The sequence below is a fragment of the Falco cherrug genome, chromosome 4, assembly GCF_023634085.1.
Source record: "Falco cherrug isolate bFalChe1 chromosome 4, bFalChe1.pri, whole genome shotgun sequence".
NCBI lineage: Eukaryota > Metazoa > Chordata > Aves > Falconiformes > Falconidae > Falco > Falco cherrug.
In genome coordinates, this window is record NC_073700.1 from 21,690,112 (window position 1) to 21,712,416 (window position 22,305).

General features: G+C 41.8%; 1 protein-coding gene across 5 annotated transcripts in view; it reads left to right on the top strand.

Moving 5' to 3' along the window:
• Positions 1–22,305, top strand: part of LOC102055836 (contactin-4) — a 339,085-nt gene that overhangs the window by 96,709 nt on the left and 220,071 nt on the right. Inside the window, exon 1 of one of the 5 annotated variants that reach the window (XM_055710000.1) lies at positions 13,234–13,343. The exons of the other annotated variants lie outside the window; for them this stretch is intronic. The gene's annotated coding sequence lies outside the window, so the exon portion shown is untranslated. Of the gene's footprint in view, positions 1–13,233; positions 13,344–22,305 lie in introns of those variants that run through there. 5 annotated transcript variants of the gene reach the window in all.

Genomic DNA, 22,305 nt, shown 5'->3' on the forward strand with positions numbered 1-22,305 from the left:
GGAGATGTTACTGCAGGCTACTTCTTAGACTTGTATCAAAGGAAAAATTGGAAGTTAGCAGTAATTTTTCAAAAACTGTTACCTATGCAAAAATCTCTGAGTTTAGGGAGAAAAGGTAACCAGAAATCTGAGTTTAGGGAGAAAAGGTAACCAGAAATCTGAGTTTAGGGAGAAAAGGTAACCAGAAATCTGAGTTTAGGGAGAAAAGGTAACCAGAAATCTGAGTTTAGGGAGAAAAGGTAACCAGAAATCTGAGTTTAGGGAGAAAAGGTAACCAGAAATCTGAGTTTAGGGAGAAAAGGTAACCAGAAATCTGAGTTTAGGGAGAAAAGGTAACCAGGGCAGCTGTCCCTCTCGCCTACCTGCAGCTTCAGCAGACATGCCCTTGCATGGCCTGAGTCTCAAAGAGCTGAGTTTTATCTGAGCTGGAGTTCTTCATTTATTTTTCTACTGTCATATTCAACTTACACGTTACTGGAAAGTTATGAATGAACACTTACATACTCCAAGCATCTTTTGACATTTCCAACACAATAAACGTGTTAGACTAATTTAAAATATATTTAGTTACAAGACAGCGTGCTTGATTTCCTGCACCCCCGTGTCTGCTCACCTGGTCCTGTATGGACTCGGTCCTTCACCTTTGTGGTGGAAAATGATTTTCACAGTGTTATGAGTATATGTGTATAAGGATACTAGAGATGGTGCTAATTTATTCCTGTTGTGCACTTGTATAAACCTGGTATGTGTAGACGTTAATGCGTTTCCTTCTCCCAGTGTTTTCTGCACAACAATGCTTTCATAGCTAGAAAGATAGCAGTTTAAAACTGAGGGAAAAGACAAAAACCATGTTAACTGATTTTGGGAATGCTAGCTGTGTTTTAAAATGTAAGGCTGTGATTATTTTCTGTGTTCTCCATTTTGACTTTGCTCTCACCTTCTAACTGAAAATGATTATTACTGCCCTTGTTTACTGTGCTGATTTATTTAGCCAATACAAAAGACAATTCTATTGTCAGTGTAGGATTTTCAATAATGTAAGGAAGCTTAAGTAATCATTCTTATTAAAATAATCAGGAATTTGTCATAACACTTCCAGAAATGACAAAGCTCTATTTCCAGAAGTTTCTATAGCATTTTAAGCTGCTTTTGTAATGGTGGTGTAATTGATGGCAGTGTCTTTAAGCTGACTAGCTTATTTTAGGTGACTAGCTTACATATGTTGCGTATGTATATTTAGGACATACTTTTTCATGGTGAGAGCCTAACTCATTTCTACTGCTGGCTTTTAAGGACTTTGAGATTAAATAAATAGATAATTCAGAGATATTCAGAGGTGCTTCAGCACAACGTAGGGTACCGGTGGTGATTGCTGGGCTGTTCAAGTGCTTCTTGGAAGTTCGCTGGGACCCCAAATGGCTCTGGAAAATGTGCTCTTAGCTACTGACTTGTTTGTGGTGTACACTCGTATCTCTTGAGTGGCCTAGAAATCTCAGCTTCAGAAGTCTAAACGCTGGGAGTGTGTACTTTTATATGAATTGTGGGTTAAGAAATTTTTGCACAGTACAAGTTGCAGGGTATTTGTACAGGCTGATCAAACTGAATGCTTATCAGAGGCTGTTAAAACAGACATCTGCATCTTTCATCGCAGTAAGTGGAGCTAAGTACAGTTATGAAGCTTCTAATTATTGGTACGTGTGAACTGAGAAGCGAGGCTGCCCTCTGCACGTGCTGGATACAGCTCACATTGAGAAGTGGATGCGATTAAGTTGGTAGGAGAAAAAAAAACCCAAGATGTAAACAAAATTGTTAGTGAAAAGAAATTGTCTTTGATAAAATTCTGCATCTCAATTCACCTTGAATTAGATTCTTTGAGGATAAGGTCACTATTTCTCATCAGAGGCTTTTCTGTGACGTTTCTGCTTTACAAAACGATCTAATACCTCTCTCAGGTATCTCCTGCCATTCTTCTCCATTAGCCCTGATGACTCTCCAATTATAATGCCCTTTGAGCCTTTCCAGGAGGCAAAACCAAGGTTTCACATTCCTCTGGAATTATCGTGAACAGAACTGGTTTAAAAACTGAATTGTGGTAAATTAACAGTAACCCACCGCCTCTCTGTAGTTGCTCTCTGGCATGACTGGATCAGTCACTTCTTGGCCAAATAAGATGTCAGGATTTAATTTAAAAGCTGGGTTTGAGTTTTGGGAAGTGCCCCAGGGTGCAGAATATTTCCATGCGGTGAACATCACTGACTCCTGTTAGTGTCAACAGATGATTTTCATTTGAAATGTAACTTTTAGTCTTAGTAACAGATCAGAATAAAGATATTATTGTGATATAAAATAATAAGTAACCCACGTTCTTTGAATGAACTGCTCACGAGAAGTCTCGGTGTTTTGTGGGTTTTTCTTAATACAGAAATGTGTCTGTGTGCATCTGCTTCTTTCTTCTGCTCATTCCCAGTTCCGGCCTCTGACATTCAATGAGTTTTTATGTCTAAGTGCAGTTAAAATTGTAGAATAATGTGGGTTGGAGGCAATCTGGAGATCATCTACTCCAGCCTCCTGTTCCAAGAAGGTCTGGTTAGGTCAGGTTGCTTGGGGACTTTTTCATTTGAGTGTTGAGTGTCTCCAAGGTCTCAGTGACCTCTATGGACTACCTGCTGCAGTATTTTACCATTGAGGGAGGTGGGTTGGTGAAGAGAAAAGTAATATTGTTCAGGAAAAAAAAAATTAAAAAAAATAAATTGGTCTAGCAGTAGTAATTAGCCAGCCTTGGAGAAGATGCACACTCACAATAATGTTCTCCTGCTCTCATCCTTGGTGTAAAAGCGAGTACTTTAATGTTAGAGATGGCACATCTAGCAGTTGTGTCTGGTAGATAACTTATGGTTGCTTTCAAAAAGGTTGGTGAAGGATTTGTTTTAGGGTGCTTTAGATGATTTTGTTCTCCAGCAGAACAATTTGCTGTTTGCACTGAAGCACGCTGGTGGCGGTGAGCGCCGCTGTGCAGCCCCCCAGGTCTGTTCTCTGCTTCAATGACTTCGTATCACTAATATTGGAACTCAAAATAAGTAAGACATAAATAGATAGTGGTAATGTAGAACTGCTAGATTATAGTGTATGATATGGAATCAACAATTTTCAAAGTAACTTACGCTCTTAGGAAGCTAAACCTCAATCCAAGACCTAATTATTTTAACGGTTATGAAAACGTTGCCCTTACGCATTTTCCCAAAAACCAAAGCAGTAAGTTTCTTTCTTCTTGGCACCAATTTTTTTATTTTGTTCTTAAAAAGATTAAACAGTCTAGCTGCATTAATTAGGCTTTCAGAGATATTTATTTGTGATGTGCAGACTGAAGGCTGAGCCAGTAGCCAGGAATTCAGCAGCCCATATGAGTGTGAACAATGAGGCATCTTTTAGAAACTGGCAGTTTTCTCATTGCGCTGCCAAATGTACTTCAGCTTGAATCCCTTACACAGGGGGACTTCCAAGAAGTGTTGTTTCCATTGAAGATGCATGATTGTTCAAGTGTATTTTGGAGCTCTAAAACATGTGCTAATCAGAAACTTTGATGGCTGTTACTTGGCCTTAAACTCTTTATTAAAAACAGGTGCTTCTTGTAGGCTTTCAGCAGCTTGGCTGTAATGACAAAGGCAGCTTTAGCTTTTTAAGAGTTTAATGTGTGGTGTAACAACAGCGAGCATCAGAGCACCGGGCAGTGGTTGTGTTGTGAATCTGCATCTGCAGAGGTAATCTGGGAAATAACCAGAGACCAAGTGTGCCGGAGGAGGATAAAAGAGTGAACCAGAGGGCAGGAGAGGGTACACCGACCTTTAGGACCATCTGTTTAACAGAGCTCTGTGTGTGTGTGTTTTTCTGGAGTCTGTAGTAGCTGTGTAGAGGTAGCAGTTTCTCAAACCATTAAATGACAATAATTCATCTTTTAGTTGGTAATAAAACTATGAGCTTAAAAAAAAAAAAAAGCTTCAGAATTTCCTGTTTAGCAATGCTGGAACACTAATTTGACTGAGATCAGCATAGTTATTTAAAGGAGATGCAGCTTTGGGTGCTTTCAGCATGAGCCTGGAATATCTACTGAGAAAGGTCTCCTTGTTCTCCCAAGGTCCGAGGCAGCATTTCCTCAGTGCTGGTGTCTCAGGGTGAAATGCTGGAAAACAAAAAGTCAATAGAAAGCCACACTGGACTAAACACTTCTAAAAGCCCCAGTATATGCCTGTATCTTTAGATGACTGCTCTTTTGTTTGTTTTGGTTTTATCATCATCTGTGTCCTTATCCTCCAGAACACATCTAGGCACTCGTGAAAATGTCAGCTAGGTTGTCCTTGGTAGGTTGAGAAAGAGATCATTTTATGAATAGCTTTTTTCCACCACCCCCCTTTCTGGGAAAAAAAAATAACAAAATTGATTCCTTTGCTGATCTTTGTCTTTAGGTGGATCCCGTTCTATTCGTGGATCAATAAAAATGTGTCTTTAACAAAGAGAGGATAGATACAGAGGCAGAAAGATTAGTCCATTCATCAAGGACGATGTGAAAGGAGGACTGTGGTGAAGTTAGAGATCTCGTATGTTCTGTTGTACTCCCATGACACTGGAAGTCCCATCACTGGTAAATATTTCCAGTTTTAAACATCTACAGTTTCAATAGCTGCAAAAGGTATTTTTATGTAATAAAATTAATATATGTTCGGAAGTGTTGTACACTTGTGCTTGTCTAAAGAGAAGCATTGTGATAACCTGCTCTGTCCGTGCTTTCTGAGTATGGAAGAGCAATTTAATTTTAAACCTGAAGTGTTAAGTTTTAATTTTTTTCCTTTGCTCAGTCTCCTACTTAGTCATACATAAATCACAGTAGTATGAAAGAACTAGTAAAAATGGCTGTATCCTTCTAGAGCTGTAATTTGGCACCATGAATTATTAATTATTAGACCAGTATAGCAACAGCTTTTTCAGAAGTCAGTATAAATGTAAGAGGCTCACCTTATCAGCTGAGATCTAAGCAGTGGCAGTAATGTAATTCTTACCATTTAGCACTTTGTGGTATGTTGAAAAGGAATAGGATATTAGACCATTTAAACTTTCTGAAATACAACACAAAGTGAGGAAGTGCCTTTTTTTTCCTCCCTCCCCCCCAATAATTTCAAAGAAATGAATACATGTGGATTTCTCAGGGGTTTGGACTGGTGGAGATGTTGAAGCTGTTCCATTTGTGAAGCATCACTGTGAGGGAGACCAGCTCAAAGAGCACGCTTGAAAAGGGAAGGCTTTGGCTGCTTGCACTGGTTAAAAGAAAAGAAGAAATCGACAGAGGCTTGAAATTAAGCTTAAAATGGATGAAAGGTAGCATTTAACAAATACAAAGGCATCGGGTGTTGTAAGTAAAATTTTTCCTTCCTAAATAATGTAGCTTTCTGGTTTAATGCTGTGGTACTACATAAGGCTGGTGTTAATTTTCTTGCAGCCATACCAACGGTCCTAGGCGACCCTTGTGTTGTCCTCTGATGTCACTGCTCCGGCCAAAAAACCCCAAAAAGGTGTTTTAAATTCTTGTTTTAAATGACTTTTGTGTTTGGTGTAATCCTAAAGGTTCTTCTCAAAACTTTGTCCTTCTCAGATATAATCTGCCGCTGGCAGTTTCCAAGTTCAGTGCAGTAGCTGATTTAATTGAATCCCATCTTGCAAAATTTAAGTGCGTGTAATGGAAAATCGAAATACTTCAGTGCTTCTCTAATTTTGAAATTTCATTTTAGCATTTATATTATTTTAGCAATACTGCTTTCCATAGCTAAAGATAAGTTATTAAAATAAGGAATGTCTCCTGCAATATATCATAACCTATTTTTAAAAATATGATTTAACTTATAAACAAATTAGGAGAAGGGTATTAAGGAACTGATTAGGTCTTTTTTTTTTATTGAGGTTTTTAATAACCATTATACTACAAAATTTATGTAAAGCAATATTTCAGGGAGAAATCCTAATGACATTCTAATGTGAATTTTACCTGAGATTGTTTCACAGGACTGTGCAATAATCTAGTTGCTGTCACTTGTGTCTGATTTACAGGGGCCATTTTGCTCCCATCTGTTGATGCAGACAGACTAGGCAGGGTTAGGAAAGAGCAGTTCATCAGCGCCAGTGCCTGCAACACTGGTTGCAGAAAAGTAATTAGTCTGAAAATTCAGATGAAGTATGTAAGTCCCTGCCCCGGTTCTCTTTTTTTAATGTCAAAGGGGAAGAATTTGGTGGGTGATACTGCAAATTAAAGTTGGAAATCTTCCTTTAATTTTCTTACCCCCTTTTGTTGTAGATTTTACTTGAATTTTCAGTACAAATATATAGGCAAAACCCAGATTTCCTATGGGAAATTATTAATAACCATATTTCTTGCATATTTCTGTTAAGCTAAGTATACTCGTATATCAGCAGATTTAATAACTTGGTCTGGGGAAGCATGCATGAGGACAGGGCTCGTGTGGGGAGCTGATCTGTCATAGCTTTCCTATCCCCATTTCGTATTCAGGATAATTAATGAATTTTTAGACATAGTTCTTAAAGCTTGCAGTAAGGCGTGGGCGGGGGGCTGGCTGCAGTGGGAATCGTGCTGCTTGCAGGGAACCAGGGGTAGCCCCTGCCTTGTGGATGCCCCTCATACCTGCACCGTGGGTAAAATGTTACTTGAGGAGAGGCAGCAGAGGTGGTTTCATTTGGTGTGGGAAATAGGTTTACCTTCATTATTAACTGCACAATCATGCTCTGATGATGCTTAACATGTGAAAGTAATCAGGACACTTTCTTCATCTCTGGGCAGTGAAGAGAGGGAGTGCATTAATTACGCCATCCCTCCAGGTGAGCGGTGCTTGTATGCAGCACATTACCCAAATTAATGTGACAGAGACCATTAAGAATTATTTTTCTCATGAATTCCAGCTATTTTCATTAGGTTTGTTTTGGGCACGCTAGCATAGATTTGTGCAAAACAGGACGAGCGTGCAGGGTGATGGGGAGGAAGAGCTGGTGCCTGCGGCACATGCAGCTTGAGCGCTGGCACTGCCGTGGCTTGTGACAGTGATGCCGTGCTGGCAGTGCACATGCCTGCTATCCCATTGTCCCGGGACAGCCGGCGTAGGCAGCCACCGTGGCCTGGGCACCCATCACAACTGGAGCCTCTCATGCAAGAAATTGGAAAAGTCCTTTGGTGGGGAAGAAAGATAGGGAGGAGACTAAAGATGTAAGTCTTAATCTTGGACGCTATAGTGTGTGGAAACAAATGGTGTGGTAAAACTGACCAGAAATGTGCCAAAAGGTTCTTAAAAGGCAGCTGAAGCCTGCTGGGGGCTGCATGTGGCTCTGGGGGGTGACCCGTGAAAGCGCATCAAAGCGTGTGTCGGCACTTCCGTTTGCAAAGCGTTAGCTTGCAGCAGACTGATCTGCCAATAAATAACACTAAAGTTTACAGGCTTTTAAATGGATGAAAACAAATTTGGATGCCTTTTTCTCATCAGTGCTTTTAGGGGTACAATTTTTTTCCCTCAAAGAGCTGTGAATTTAAAATATGTTCAGACACTTCTTGCATCCTGTGACAGCTGCCGGGCCGTGATGCTGTGAAGAGGAGAGCTGGTGGCCGCGAGGTCCGTGCTGGGCATGGCTTGGAACTGCTGCCACTGCGCGCCTCTTCTAGGGTTGGGCGTGCATGGGTGCCAGGTGGCCTTCTGCCATCTCAGTTGCCTTTTTGTTCCCAAAATTAATCCCCTCTGGAACTGTAAGGGGGTGGAAAAGGCTCATTTGACTTCCAGCCTTCCACATGTACATTGGTCCAGCTCCAGGGTATGCCTGTGCCGCGTGTGAGGGTGCCATTGCACAGTGGATCGCTGTACCCAAGCTCACGTTAGCAGAGCTGGCCCCGTGACTACCAAAGCAAAGCCACCACCGTGGTGTCTTTGTTGTGGACTGAGAGCTGTCAGCCCCCAGGATGAGCACATGTTGCACAGAAATCTGTGCTGCCATGCTTACTCCTGTTCCTTAGCCTGGCGAGGCTGTGATGTAATCACGCCTTTGGATGCACACCAGAAGCTTTCCTGTGGATCCTTGAAACTTGGCTTTGGTGCCTCTTGGAGCTGCTGGCCACAGCTTGCTGAGGAAAATGGTGCAAGCACCAGATTTTGGGTATTATCCTGAACACAGGGTCTGGAGAAGTACCCGCTTTCTTCACATGGAACAGTAGCAATAGTGCAAAGATGTCTCACCAGCGTGCATTGAAGTTGAGTAAAGGGTGGCGATTTTTTCACGTTGCACCTTAGCTTTATCAGATCTGCTCTTTGGCTGAGTAATGTTTTTGCATCTTTTGTGTAAAATCTGGCATCTGAAGTGTTTTATAACTGCACCTGGGAGCCCAGAGTGACAGAGGGAAGCAGGGATGGGGAGTGGGCGCTGCTCCCCCCCAGACAAGCTCGCCTTGCTGGGGTCTGGCATCAGCATGCAGGGCTCATGGAGGGAGCAGTTCGGTAAAGCTGCATGGGAGTGGTGTGCAGGCATCGCTCCCCAAACGGCAGCGTGGGGACATTTATGTGGTTTCAGTGCAAAAGATGAGGCCTGTAGTGGCTAGCCTTGGGGCGTTACAAGGTGGTCTTGTTTTTCAGAGAGGGAGATTGGGTTATGGCTTCGTGTTTGGTGGAAGCTCCTCACAAGTGTCCCTAGAAGATCCCAGTGCTGGGAGCCCAGCACTGCACTGTCCTTCACCCTTCTCTGAGCAGCCATGCAGGGCTCCTCGCTGTACCCGTGCCCTGGGGGTGACTGCAGCAGTGCCCATGTCCTGGGGGTTTGCCCGGATTTGGAGCAAAGGAAACCAGCCAGGCTGCGAGCACTCACCCGTAAGGTTGGATGGCTGGAACAGGATTAATTTTTGCAATGCAAGTCTTCATGCATTGAAACACATCTCCAAGTGAAGATGTTACAAATAATTGTGCTTGGATGGCTTTTGAGTCTCACAAATTAAACCTATTAGGAAAGTCTTACTCGAGTTTCTGTGGTGTGGTTTTGCAGAGGGAAATACTTACTCTGTGTTTGAGAAGCAGTAAGAACTATACACTTTAAGTGGCGGAAAACATGACAAAATGTTTGTTGCTGGGAATGGAAGTATATCAGAAAATATATGGCTATTACCCAGCTGCAAGTTTCTCCATTTAAATGCAAACAAAACAGGAAAATGAAATGCAATTTTTAGTTTAATCAACTTTCACGAGTCTTTTGGGAAGCCCCAAAGTATCTGAAAGGAGCCTCTGGGACCTGTTGGGTTTAAATATGAGTTTTGAAGTCTGCTCAGTAGTAGATGGTGTGCTGGGTTTGGTTTAAAAATTAAGCTTTGCAAGTGGCATCTGGGCCTAAGGGGAAGCTGGCTGGCAAGGGGGAGGGCTTGTCACATTAACTGTTCAGCTCAGAGGAGGATTAACCCTTTCTTTTGCTAAAAATGTGTCTTAATATAACAGTTCTTTGCCCAATACATATGACAAATAGCAAGTTAAAATAACAAACTTATCCATTAGAATTATTAAAATAAAAAGAACAAGTATGTATAGGAGAGATGATTAAAAGAATAGACAGCAGACTGTACCAGGCAGCAATATGGAGAGTGCCACCACAGTGGAACTCACAAAAATTAAATTGAATTAAAATGCCCTCTAGTTATTCTGTCCAAAAAATAATGAATTTTGGGAAAGGAATTAATGATGAAGTATGATTTTTAATATCACAGCATCAAACATCTCATCTACAGAGATGTTACAGGTATGATAAAAATATAAAAAAGTTTGTTTTAATAAAAAAAATAAGTGTAAGAATTGAGGAGTGCAGAAGACATAGTGAATTGGATTTTTTTTCTAATCTCTGGCACTAGAGTGGGCTGGGACATTTCTGCATTGATGTCCTCAGTGTTACGTTTCTCTTGAGACCAATTACAAAGGTTCACAAGGTTGTTTTTATTTTCCTTGCTCTTGATGCCTTTTTAATGAGGCCTCCTAGTAAACAGCAAGCATTATGCTTTCCTGTTATATTCCTGTCTGCCGCCTTTAAACATTTATTACTAATACATGTGGGAAATGATTTATAAATTAAATATTAGGAAAATGTACTTTTAAAAAACAGAAGTAGTTAGGGGGTATATTTTATAATTGTCATTGGGGAAGTGGGAGAGGAAGTCATGCCAATATTTTGCTAATGGAATCGCAGTGAAAAGGACTGTTAAAGCATCATTGTGGTTTCATGTAATAAATAGAGATAATAGATGCATGGAGTTTTCAATCCATGTATCTGGGCCTGTGGCTTGGTGTAATAAAATCTGAATTAAAAAAGAAAAAAAAAAAGTAATTTGTGCAGAGTTGCCCAGGGAAGTTTGAACGTTGCTGTTCTGTGCAAGCGTGTCTTTCCCCCCTGGACTGCCCTCCTGCTCTGTGCCAGCACTGCCAGGTCCTGGTACCCACAGCATCCTATCAGCACAGAGTCCTGGTACCCACAGCATCCCATTGGCATCGTGCCTGCCAGCACCAGCTCCGGCCCTGCATTGCTGCCTCAGTCACTGGATCTGTGAGATTGAGGTGATACTTGCAAAATGTTTTCTGATCACCAGCACCAGCTAATCAAGCCTAATAACACAGTTATATTGGAGCTAAAGTGTGAGTGACAGAGCCCTGTATGGGGTGACTGCATCATGCTAAATGCTGCCGTGTTGGGACACTGCGTGCTGCAGTATTGCTCTTGCTGCCTTAGAAATACTGAAGTCAAGTACAAATACTGTAATTGTTTAAAGATGTTGTGTCTCGTTACTGAATTGTATTTATTTACTGGCTGCTTAGTTACTACATTGGCAAATGCTACTTGCTTTAAATCATGACTCAATTTGCTGGTAGACAAGGCTTTTTTACCTGGGTTTGGAGAATTTGTTTTGCTCTTTCATGCTTTGGTGCCAGATTTGCGGTAAGGTTCACAGTAAGCGAATGCAAATAGAAGTGGGGTTTTGGGGGGTTCTTTAGTTTGGATGTTGGTGGCATTCTGTTGGGGTTTTTTTCTTTTTGGTGGTTGTTGGGGTTTTTTTGGTTCTGGTTTTTTTTTTTTTTGGGGGGGGGGGGGGGTGTTTTTATTTGGGGATTGGTTTTGTTTATTTGGTGGTGGGTGTTTTGTTTTTAACAAAAGTCCATGCATTTGGCTGCCCCACAGCAGGCTTTGTCTCTTTTGTACTGGTAGTTTGCTGTGAGCCATCTCTGGTGATAACCCGTGGCCGCATCTCAGCTGATGCCCTTTTGCTGTCCCATGGCAGCCTTAGATGGCACATCTTGTTCTGCATCTGTGGTATCTTTTGTGGTGTAGATAGATGAGTTCATTGATAAAGTTCACCTATAGACACGTGTGTGGGTAATACGTATGTATCCAAAACTTGTTCTCATAAACGATGCATTTCTACCAGGTTTGTGTTTTGGGGAGGTCTCTGTCAGCACAACAAATCTCTCTTTTTATACCCTGTTATGGTGGAAAGCTTGGAGGGGTCCAGTTCCTCTCCTAGAACTTGCTCTGGTGGCTTGAAGCAGAGTTGGAAGCTGAGCACAGGGAGGCTGTTGTTCAAGAGAGTCATTTTAATTATATGTTTTGATTCCTCTGGGTCTGGAAACTGTTGTGGATACTCCTGAGGACTGGGATGCAGAAAGGTGTTTGTGCCTCTGTCTCAAGCAGGTCTTTGCTTTGTTTCTTGATATTTGCATCTGTGATTACAACCACTTTTGTATGCTGCAAGTTCAGCTCCTTCCTCCTATTCTGCCCTTGGAGTTCCTGTTGAAACTGGCTGAAGCACTTGTATGGCTGTGACCTGCAGTGCTGCCACCTCGGACCGCAGCCCCCTGAGCCCTAGCGCGTCCCTCAGATGCTCAGCAGTAATTCAGCTGTCCCTCGGCTACGTTATCCCTCTGAAAAGCCTTTTCAGCAATGCTGGAGGAGAGGAGCGGTTGTCTTTAGCTGCTGCACTGAAAGGTGTTTACTTCTTAGTGATGTCAGGCTGGTGGCACTTCTTTTCCAAAACTCAACAGTTCTGAGAATATGAAATAATACTTTGATCGTTTTCTTCTTTTATCTATTTAAGTAGCTGGTTTTGTTCTTGTATGAAAGCAATCAGCTCAGCTAATCAAGCTGCATAATGATGTAAAGGTCAAAATAAAATAGCGAGCTGCCATGATTCACAGCAAAGACTGGGTTCAGCTTTCAGAGGAGAGCAGACCATTGTGAGAACATAAACTCATTTTTATTTTTTGAAAAGAAACTAGGTTACTATTTTTTTCCTGCCCTTTTTGCTGTAAAGTCATGTTGTCACCCACAGATGTTGTCCCTGAAAAAAATAAGAAGAGTGAGTAGCTGGCATCTCTTGTAAGGAAAAATTACTCTGAGAACATAGAGGTCCCTAATTATATTGGAGTAATAGCAGACTTGATGCTGTGAGGGGAACATGCTCACCAGCAGCTATCCGTTCTCCAGACAAGGTTGGCAGCAGCCTCACCAGGACACAAAGCCTTCTCTCTCTTGCAGTCATCTTCAAACTGCATCGCATCAGCAGAGGGTATGGTGTCATGTTCATCCAACCTCGCCGCATCAGGCAGTGAAAATAGAAAATGATACACCATTAATCCTTTCTTGACGGTTTGAAGATGATAACCCTCTGTAGTCATCCTCTTGAGCCAAACTTGGATTATCTTCCGTGGTATCTCCTGTCACCTCCTACTGTGCTGCACACACGGGTGCTGTCGGAGCCGATGCTGGGCAGGGGTCGGAGCCGGGGTCGGGCCAGGAGAGCGGGCGCTGTTAGAGAAAGGCTAAACTTCAGGGGGGGTGATGTGATGAGGAGCGATGTGGTTGAGCTGGAGTTTTCCAAAGCTCTTCAGAGACGTGGGGCTGGCGTGGCAGCGTACATGGTCAAGTTGTTACAAGGACTCATGGTGGCATTTATTTTAGAAGGCCAATCATTTATTTTTTGATTCTGCTGTGTGAGATTTATTTTTAGTGTAACTAATCAAATGAGTATAGAATGAACCTTTTCATGAGTAGCAAGTAGCTTGATTTATTAAGTGGGATTGTAATCCAACATGAAGCATTTGATTACCCTCACACATGCTAATCCGTTTTTTATGAGATCAATTTGCCCCGAAGATTTGGTATTTTTTTGGCAGCCTTTTTCCTTAAGACCTCAAAATGGTATAAATTATGAGCTCCAGCTGTTTCTCATTATGTGGTTTGGTTTCTGACACACAAGGTACTGGATTTTAAGCTTCTCAGACTTTTCCCCAGTAAGTATTATTTAATAGCTGTTGCTGCATGAACATTGATTTTACCAAAATAAGTGCATTAAGATGTTTACTTGTTATTATTTATTACCAGCTGTTTTGTTAGCGTTGAGTTGGTGTTTTTTATTTCTTTCTGGGTACAGCATAATTAATTTTGTGTGCTTATCTGGAGACTTTCTTGTCAGTTATTCATAGCCCGACTACTTTGTCTGCAATCTTCAAACAATTTACTGTGTGATGTGAAATATTTCAGTGTGTTCTTGCATTAAGATTTAGAATAATGCAGCTGTCTCTTGGTATTTATAGCAGCCTGCTGCAGTGGGAGGCAGTTCACCTTTTATCCTCGGCAGTGTTGTGGCACAGGGAAGACTGGCCTTACACACCTTGGGAGGATCGGTTCTGGCTCAGATCTGGGCTGGTTCAGATTGTTTCCATGCTTGTGTAAAAATAACGGCATTGACCGGCTGAGGGAGGGTATCTCAGCTCCCCAGTCAATTGTTTCGCGACGCTGTAGGTTTGGATATGAAAAATTTTGTTCTTTTTTGCCTGTGTGGACAATGTGTGATGTTTTGCATAGATCCACGGTGTCCTTCTGCACTGGGAAATGCTTAAGGAGGTTGAGGAGATGTGTGAAGTTTCAATAGTTTCCAGGACAGTTTTATTGTGGCATGGTAGCAATAAACTCCCAACAAACGGATGAAATGCTTGGAACCTTAAGCCTGGTTTTACCCTGACGTGGGTGGGGGGTGCCCACGTGATGGACACGGCTGCTCAGCTCTGTTGCCCCAGCTCCTGCTCCATGTCCCACCTTTCAGCCCATCTACTCTTGCTCTGAATATTTTTTTTTAATTTTTTGTCAGTGGGATTAATGGCAAGGATGTAGTGAAAAATGGTGACTTTTAAGACAGTATTACTTATTTTTTTTCAAAAAATAAAGCCAGAATTAAGAACAATGAAATTTCCAGAGGTAATTACAGCAACTGTTCACATCTGTTGGAGAGAAAAATTGCATGTTACCTTTTCATCCACTCAAAAATAAATAGCACAAATTGAGATTTGTGCATGATTCATACCACTCATTTATAGGATCAGATACTCATTAGGAAACAACTATGAAATCTGAGAAAGCTATAGTTTTTGTGTATAAATTGCAAACAAAATGATTGAGTCAGTATTTCAATTATTCTAGTCTTAGTCAAAATTTGATAACTGATCCTTGGTGCGAGATGCCTTTAACACTGAGACTTTTGCTCCTTAATCCCAGCTGCTGCACAGCTTTCCAGTTGTTGAATGAAGTGATGGCCAGGTTTTAGCCCTTCTTTAATTAGGCATCTTTAACATTTAAGGTGGTCTTGTAAATATAACCTAAGTTGCACAAGTCATGCATCTTGTATGTATGTATATACTCTGATCCTTTAGAACGAGTACCTGCTGTGACCCTGAGCATGGGTGCAAACGTGCTTCCTCACCACAGTGGTAATGCTGAGGTTGGTTCATGAATGGCCGTTAATATTCAGCTCAAAACAAAATACAAATCATTGAGAGTCAGCAGAAGACTTTGTTTCTCTTCGTTGTTGCAGTTTACAGTTGTGCATGCAGTAATTGTGCAGTTTAATCACGTTCTGCTATCAACCACTTAAAATATTTCTGAATTTACCAAGAGTGGCTATCCATCTTTGAGCACTTTTCAAAGGAACAAAATAGAAATACCATAGGTCACAGATGATTATTTTTTTCTTATTTCTTTTTTGCCAGTATTTGTTATATATCAACAAAATGAAGAAATAAAATGAAAGCCAAATAAATTTCATTTCTTTCAAAGCCCAGAATGGAACATGATGCTATTCAGCATCTGTCCATGGCAGGTTTCCTCCTTGCCTTCCGCCTTCCAAGCAGGTGTATCTCTTGGTGGCAGTGCTCAAGTGCACTGGTGCTGTAGGAGGATGGGCAGGCGCCTGTCTCGCTGTGTTCCCAGGGCTGCCAAACCTCAATAAAATGGTGAAATCCTCCCGAAGTCTAATTTCCCAAGATCCAAACCCAGGGGGATTTGGCTAGCTTCAGATGAGCTCCAACATTGCCCACAGGGTTTGCCCATCACAGCTAATTACCATCTGCAGCTGCTGATCAGTGTAACAAGGTGGGATACAGCAAAGGGTGTCCCGCTGCCAGGGCACAGCTCCCAGGGGATGCAAATCCTTACATGCCCCAAAAGGCATTTTATGAGTTCAGTGGGCAGATAGACCTGAAAAGGGCTGAAAATGGCCAGTCAAACGTTTCCCATTTTGGTGCTTTCATTACAGGGAGGGGGAGAGATGCGCTTCATGCTTCTGTTGACCGTAACATACCCAAGGCAAAAAAGGATTGTGAAATTACAGTTGTTTCTCTGCTGCTTGGGGATTTCTTCACAAATCCAAAGCACTGGTGGGTTTCTGCATGTTTGTTTGGTTTTCTGCAATTAGAAGCTGTAGCTAGATTTCATGGCAGTTTGAGTTAGTTTTTTATGTAGGGGTAGTGAGAGGGAATTTGTTGGTACGTGTTTTGTTTTCCTTTCCTTCATTCTGTTTTCCTAAAATGAAACATGATGATGTGATATGTGGAACTGATGTAAAAGAAATTCATTCTGGTTCTTCAAATTCATTGTGCAACCTGCTAGGATTTTCCTTCCTGACCTTGCTTGCGGATTTGATACCATTAGAAGAGAAAAATGATGCCTGAGAAGACTTGTAATCTAAAAAGTCTACCTTGATGGTAGATTAAAAAAAAACAACCAAAAACACCACCCAAAAAATGCCCCAAACCCCACCAACAAACCGTGAAAACTTTTAAGTATTTTGTTAGAGGACTGGAGTGCCAGGGTTTTTTTCAGGAAAGAAGGGTGATGAATAGCCTGACATGCCTTTGGAGGAGCCCTCCAAGAGGATGTCAAGAGGAGATTGGCCCTTCTATCAGGGAAAAGGGCTGCCGCGTGTGTGTGTCTGTAATAATTAAAGACATCATGTCCTAGAAAGTATATCCTGTCCTGAATGCTGTGACTTTCTGGGAATTGATGGGGTTTTAGCAGGGGATGAGCAGGACTTGGGTTTTACCTCTTGCCCTAGTACTGGTGGCTGGGTGAGACCTTGAGGTGGCTGGTGCAGATGGGATGCTCGCCTGCCAAAGCAATGCCTGCCTCTTCATATACTTACTTAAGGAAATACGTAAATGTGATTTTACGTAATATCTAAAATGAATTTGTATGGTAATAAGCTCCGGTGTGTGCACTAAGCAATAGTTTCATCTCACATAAACATTACTACTTGAAAGAATTTTCTTTCTGGCATTTCTTTTATAACTGTATTTCAGAGCCACCTTACTGAGGAGGTTATTCTGGTAATATTTTTTTTTCCCTGCAAATAAACTATTTTTGAAAAACAGATCCTTCCTAAGGGCAGTCAAGTGTCAAATACAGAGTTATGGATGGTGTCAGCTGCGTGTGGAAGCACACGCTCCATTTATTCATTACAGCTGTGAAAGCTTAGCTGTGCAAATGCCAAGTGCCGGTTGTGTACCTGTCACTTCATAGCTTTTAATGAACATTGATCATGTTCACCCAGACGTTTATTTGAATAAAGTGAATGTGAAGTAATTTTTAAAAACACAGTGTGAACTTTCTTTTTTTTTTTGTAATATTTTATAGTCTTTAGGATGAACCTGAATTATTCAATAATTCCCATCTGAAAAATTATTACTGAAACAGAACAGAATCTGTACATTCATTTTGGTCATCTTGGAAGGTTTATTTAAGAGTAGAATTTCTCAGTATACTCTTTTCTTAATATTATGTACTTTTTAAAATTAGTTCCAAACCCCCTATTCTCTGTAGTTTGAAGCTGTCTCGAATATCTTTCTTTAAATAGTCTTTAAACAGTTTCCTGGTATTACCTTTGGGAAAACAAACCGTTCTCTGGCTCTTCGTGCAGAACTCTGTTATGTCATTTAGGGAAATAACCATGATCTCTTTGCTTGCTTGAATGAGTGGTCTGGCTTACCGGTTTTCTTCTGCCATTCCAGGCAATACAAAGTGTGAAATGTAGGAGCGTGGCATTGCCAAATCCGAACTACAGCTCATGGGTCTGTAGGGTCTGTGCCCTGAAGCACTGAGCGCTCAGAGCAGACAGATGGGGACCCAGTCAATAAACTACACAGTCGCATCCTTCTTTAAGAGCTGATTCCTTCTGTGTACGGCACAGTTTGCTGTATGTATCCTATAAGACATACAAACTGAAAGCACGGTGTGATGATGGGGATATATAAGATCTTCTGGGAAACCCCTAATCAACAAATAATTTTCAGGAACCCCACAGAGAAGCAATCTGTTATGTGGTCTAAGAACGCCACACTTGTTTTAAGTCCTCTTTCATTAAATACCCCTTCCTGCATGGGCTGTTTCAGGGAAAGTACCTAAAATAGATGTGGATACTGTGGAATATATAGCGGTAGCTTACGTTTCTTAATGTATTGTGGCTATTGAAAAGAAAAACCCATTAAAGAAATCTTTCTAAACAAATTTAATGTGTTTCCTGATTGAAAGAAACTACATTTCTGCAGACAAAGGAAAAATATTAAATATGTTGATTTTAATAAAAGCTTTCCAATGTTTAGTTTAAACCAAGGACCCAAGTGCAGTCTGCAACCAAATAAATTGATCTGCAGTCTCTGCATTTGTCGTGACCGTACTCGAAAGGAAATAAATCTATAGGTCATTACTGCAAGAATAACGCTAATTTAGCCTAGGAGTCACTCTTAAAAGTTTTTTACATAATGATCTTGCAAGGTGCTGAGCTTTCACAACTTAATTGTGTATTTGAAGGTAGAAACCATATAACATAGATGGTTTCATTTCTTCAGGGACTAGGAGTGCAATGCAGTAGACTTTTAGCCCCCACCCCCCTTGCCTTTTCAAATTATTTTTAAAATAACAATTTGCGTTTGAGTTGGCTTGGAATTTGTGGAAGACAGGGACTGTCAAAGTAGAGCAATCAGATGATAATCCTAATTACCCAACTTTGTACTGGCAGCTTCTAGTGTATTTTTAGTCTATAGGATCAGAGTTATAGTTACCAGTAATTTGATAAATTTTGTCATTTTCCTTTGAAGAAATTATTTTAGGCCTTTTTTTTTTTGTGAGTTAACCTGCTTTCTTGAGGGTAAACCAAGAAATAATTTATTCAGTGAAAGTTCCTGACAGTTTTTGAGTGAGAATAAATATTTCTAAGATCCTTGTGGTTATAAAACTTGACAATTTGCCGACAGATACTCTCCTCTCTTGAATGTTGTGTAGTGGCGTCAGTTTGAGATCTGATAGCCAGTTCGTTGGGCTTCTTCCAAGGAGCTGTTCAAAAAAGTTCTTCAAATTTAGGTTCATATCTTTCTTAGGTTTGAAATATTTTGTGGTATATTGTATTGGGGCTGTGGGCTTCTGTGTAGTGGAAAAAGCAGAAGAAAGCTGGTCAAGCCAGAAATCACTGGAGTGTGGACCTTCCCAGTGGGGCTGGAGCCGCCTTCTCATGCAACACGTTGGAAATCTGGTTCCTGCTGCAGAAATGTGTAGAAATCATGTCCTGCTTCCAAGTGCTTCTGTTTGATTTCCACCTGGGGACTCCAAACAGCAGTTCCCTTCGCTTGTATTGCTTTGGTTCATGACAAGATGTAATTATCGAATGCCTTCAGCATTGCCTCCAACAAGCCTGTAAAGCCTCTTCCAGTAGCCTACAGGTGATTATTCACACATCTGATCCTTGACAATGATCGACCAAATGGATAGCTTTTCTGGTATGACATGAAAACTTTTTTTGGGCTTATGGTGGCATTTTCTGAAGCTGTGAGTGGTGTGGGCAGGGAGGCAGCAGACCTGCCTGGCCAGGGCAGCTCGTGGTTCAGGATCGCATCAGGCAGAGCCGCTTGCTGCCACGACCTCCCTGGCAAATTCCCGGCTCTCGAGGACCGTGTTCCTCTTGCTGCCTCCCCTCAGGGCAGCTCCACTTCTCCAATTATTTGCTAGAGAGAGGATGACTGATGCTGAGGAGTAACGGTGCGAGCTCCCGGCGGGGACGTGAGGGATTTGGCTGGAGATGGTGTTCGTGTGGGGCAGACCAGGAGCCGAGGCTGTAGCTGCACCATTTGAGAGAACACTCACTGCGGGCTGAGATGCTGGCATGAAGATGAGCTGCTCTCCCTCTGGGCAGGCGGAGAGATATTGAAAGTCTCTTTTTTTTTTTTTTTTTTTTTTTTTAAATGATCCACATAGAACTAATTTTGTATCCATGGGAGAATTATATCCATGGGATGTTTAGCATTAAAAAAATCACTTTTACGTATTTGTATTCTATATAATACAATGCCAGGTGCAGCACAGGTCCTGGCTCAAGCAGTGCCTTTTATTTTGGTCCGTTTAGTTCAAATACAACTGAATGAAGGCAGCAATGAGGGACAGGATCTTAAATTGTCTGTGAGAAGGGAATGGATAATCAGTGAGGCAGAGAGCTATAAACAGGTTATCTGTCTGTGAGCTGGTCCAACAGTGGCAGCTCCTTGGGACCTGTTGGCTGGAGGGTGAGGACTGATAGCATTGGTGCCATGCGTGGAGCAAAATCCATGACTGGTGTAGCCAGTGAGGTGTTCAAAGCAGGCTCCCACCCCTGGACAGAGGACGGCTCTTGCTCAGGGATGTGAGATTTATTACTGTTCTTTTTCCTTATTTTCATATATTCCTTATTGTCTTCATTCCTTTCCCACCACTCAATGTGAAGTTCTGTTTAATGTCTTGACGTATTTCTGTGCCTTTCCAAAGAAGTGCAGTGCGTCACCCCGAGCAAAGCCGTGCCCACAGCTTCCCCACGCTCGTCGCTGCGTTTCTTTACGGCCGGTACCCGCTCCTTCGGCAGTCCCTGCAGTGTCTCTTAGTGTGGTATTTGCAAATTAGAATGATCTTTTAGAACTGTTATTTAACAGGGAATTTCCAAGCTCTGTTCAAAGTAGAATCTCACCAATTGGACAGCCAGGGGAAGATGGATGGGGTTTTGTCTTCTGCAGCGGCAGAGCTGATTAGCGTTTTTGTCATCACTGGAGACCCCCGGGGCTCAGGTTGACAGTGGCTCAGTTCTTTTGTATTCTGCTCCTCTGCACTGCCATGTTCCTCCAACGCTTACAGTGAGCAAGAAAGGAGAATATTAATCATCAATAAATGAGCCAGGTTACCTATGGAGCGTTCAACACACGGTGGTCTCTTTTACAGTAAGCCTTGTTATTATATAAAATAAAAGCATATATTCTATCCGGCTTTCCTAAATTTCCCCTCTAAGGTGGGGAGGAAGACCAAGATCAATGACGGATAACGATAGTGTATGGCAGTGGGTAGATGAGACTGTCAGGTCCAGGGAAAAGCAATAAAGTACACAAAAATAATAAAATATTTTGATTCTTATAGGTTTCTACTTATAAACTTTGATTTCTGCAGCCTGAGGCTTCCTGTTCATCTGCAGCCTGAAGAGGTCCGAGACCTCGAGTGCACTTTTTAATGCCAGATGTTCCTTTGCAGAAAAGAGGTCGGATGGGAATGAGCCTGCGGAGAGGAAGAACCTTTCCTTTCTGTGCCTGGTGCCAGAGGGGAAGAGGCTTATAGGAAGAGCCTCTACAAGCAAGTAAATGAAATTATTGATTAAGTGTGCAATAAAGCGAACTCAAATGTTTAACGATAGCTGATTCATGAGGATTGTATGCACATTTTGTTTCTTAAAATTTTGGTTGGCTGTTGGGATCCGGGATTTGCAGAGTGCAGATCTGCTGGTCTGGCACTGAACAGCACATAGAGCAACTGCTTTTTTGAAAACAAGAGAGCAGCAGCTCCTGTGTTTTCTTTGTTTTTGTGTGAATTTCAGGAGTCTCAGGGAGAGCTAGGGAGCAAATTGCCCAAGCGACGTGTGCAGGGGATACATGTAATATATTACATTTCATTTCTTATCTGACTAATAGTGGGCCAAGGAAGAGTCCCGACATGCAAATAACGCTGACGATGTGGCGGATGAAGCGTAGCACGTCTTCCCAGAAACATGGGTTTTACAGAATGAGTCAGACGGAGCATCTTCCTGGCAGACAGTACTGTCTGTCTCTGGATTTCCAGCCTCTGGTGACAGTGACTCGGTGCAGCTTGTGGAAGAGTTGGAAGGAAAGAGGAGCGGCAGTGGACCAGTCTGAAGTTGCCCTGTGGGAGCCCAGGTCCTGGGTCTTGGCTCCTTCCTGCGGGTGTGTGGTTTGACCTTAAATGCGTCAGCCCCTGTCCTTCAGGGAGCCGGTCTGGTGTCGCTGCGGGTGCTGCAGGATGCCCTTTGCTCCAGGCACTCATTTGAGACCCAGGGTTGTGCACAACTCTTAAGAGTGTCGGTGGAGCAAAGAAAGATAATTGCCTAGGTATAGATCTTGCTCTGTTTTTATACTGTCTGGGGAATAATGTAACTGTTCACCAATTTAGAGCTTAGATAGAGGCGCACAGATCTTGAGACAACTGAAGGTCTTTTTCCTACTATTTAAAAAAAAAAAAAAAAAAAAAACTTTCCATTTGGTCAAGGGAAAATAACCTGTATCTGGAGCATTCAAAACACCATTTGTAAATTATTCATCTTTTTCAGGTAGAAAATACTGCAGACGTTCCACCAGATATAAAGTTTGAAATTTATTTAATCAGAGTAAATGAAATCGCCAGGTCATAGCTATGGTCACAGAGCATTAGCTTTGGTGCCCACATGGGCACAGAGCTGTTGATTGTGGTGGGTCCCAAGATGTGATTCATTTAGAAATTATGCTGCAGCCTTATAAAGTAGATCTTTTAATCAGTTTGTCTTTAAATGCTCGTCTAGAGGTAATTCAGATTTTGCTTTTCAGGTTAGATTACAGAAATTCTATTTCATGAAGAGTACTGGAAAGACAAGTT